Raw genomic sequence first — 1,687 nt, 5'->3', positions numbered from 1 at the left:
CACATCAATCACCATGGTCCCACTAACACCAGCCTTTCCGGCCCACCAACCATGACCTGCCCCCCAGTGAGTCCATCAAGATTTATTCTGACCACCTGGGCTCCGATACCAATTGTTAAGAAATCCCGGGTCCGCAAACACCAGCATTTCTGACCCACATGCGTCAATCAGGCCCAATCCGAGAGCAACACAAACTTATGAGAGGCCTTGGGCCCTCTCCCCCCAAAAGGCTAGCCTGATAGAAGGGGACACCCCACCCTTATAAGTCATGTCCTACCTCCCGCCTCAATCGATGTGGGACTAAGCCCAATGGACTTTTATTGATCTATGCTACGGAAGGTATTATTCAAAGAGAAATTGGTCACCAGATCCTGATAATGACTCATGGACGTTAAGGTCACCCATTAGACGTAGGAAAAGTACATCAAATGTCACTGCAGCATGCTGATAATTCCTGGGAAGAAACCCAACTCCACGGGAACATGGCCCTAGCGTGGTAGATGCTGTCAAATAGCCTCTTTGCAGCGTGTTGATCTTGTCAGTGAGAATTTTCACAGGAAATGGATTCCCATGGCCTTGGTCTTGTCGAAGACTTGCATGCCACATGAGAAGGGGCATGGACTTGGTCACGCAAGCCAGCATGCCATGCTGCCCATTGACGGGGATGTCGTAGCCCACACAAGACGGTTTCGTGGGGATCCCGGTTGTCACGGGGCCGACACTCTCATACTGGCAGCCGACAGCGGCAAGTCGACAATTGTTGTTCAAAATATTGGTAGGACATATCCTCTCTCTCATGCAAGTCTTATCTGTTAGTTCCTCTAGATCGGGTAGGCTAGATGATTCGCAATACTTTACCTTCACTTTGGCTCGAGGAGCTCTCGGTGCCGGCCCTGGTGACGGTGGCCGGTGATGGCAGAGCGTAGTGGTGGTCCACGGTGAAGTGGCTGGTGGCGCATCTCATCGCTTCAGTGCCTACCTCTCGATCGGACTAGGGTTAGGAGTGGGGAACAACGGCGGAGACGAACCTCGTACTTTGTGCCATGGTCCCCACCTCCTCTAAATGGCACTGTGCGACAGGGGCCCACCAGCCTTGCTTGGGCTGGACACCCCCGATCAGGGCGTGGGTCAAGGGTCCAATTGGCCGTTGGGCCCATTGGGGAAGAGATCAGTCTAACATTATCTAGCCCTTGTTGTCTGGTTGCCTTTTACCCCGAACCTTGATAGGTCGTGAAAGGATGTTTCACTTAATTACACTTATTTATAATAAAAGAAATTGGTACAACATTTTTGTTCTTTTCTCTTTCTAGAATACATAAGCAAGCTGCCCATGAAACTAAAAAGTTGTTTGTTTGACTACTTTGTTTGAAACATGTGAATAGGAGCTTTACATTATCGTTCAACTGGTATTTATTCGCCCTGTATTTTTATTCAACTATTATATGTAGTATGATATTTTAGTTCCTTATTTTTGTCTTTTGAGCTTTATAGTTTGCGAGATAGTACAAATAATCAGGGATACACACTATGCACATATTGAGGGGGCATTGCCTCCCAGCCTTGGATCAAGTTGTTAAGGATTTTTTTTGGGCAAGCTTATATTAGTTTTTTAGCAAGCTTCCCCACTGCATACAATAGTTAGTTCATACTCAAGTGCTTAGTGAACCCAATAGCAAAATCCTGCCTC

The sequence above is a fragment of the Triticum dicoccoides genome, chromosome 6A (assembly GCF_002162155.2).
Source record: "Triticum dicoccoides isolate Atlit2015 ecotype Zavitan chromosome 6A, WEW_v2.0, whole genome shotgun sequence".
Taxonomy (NCBI): domain Eukaryota; kingdom Viridiplantae; phylum Streptophyta; class Magnoliopsida; order Poales; family Poaceae; genus Triticum; species Triticum dicoccoides.
Note: the sequence above shows the minus strand (reverse complement) of the source record.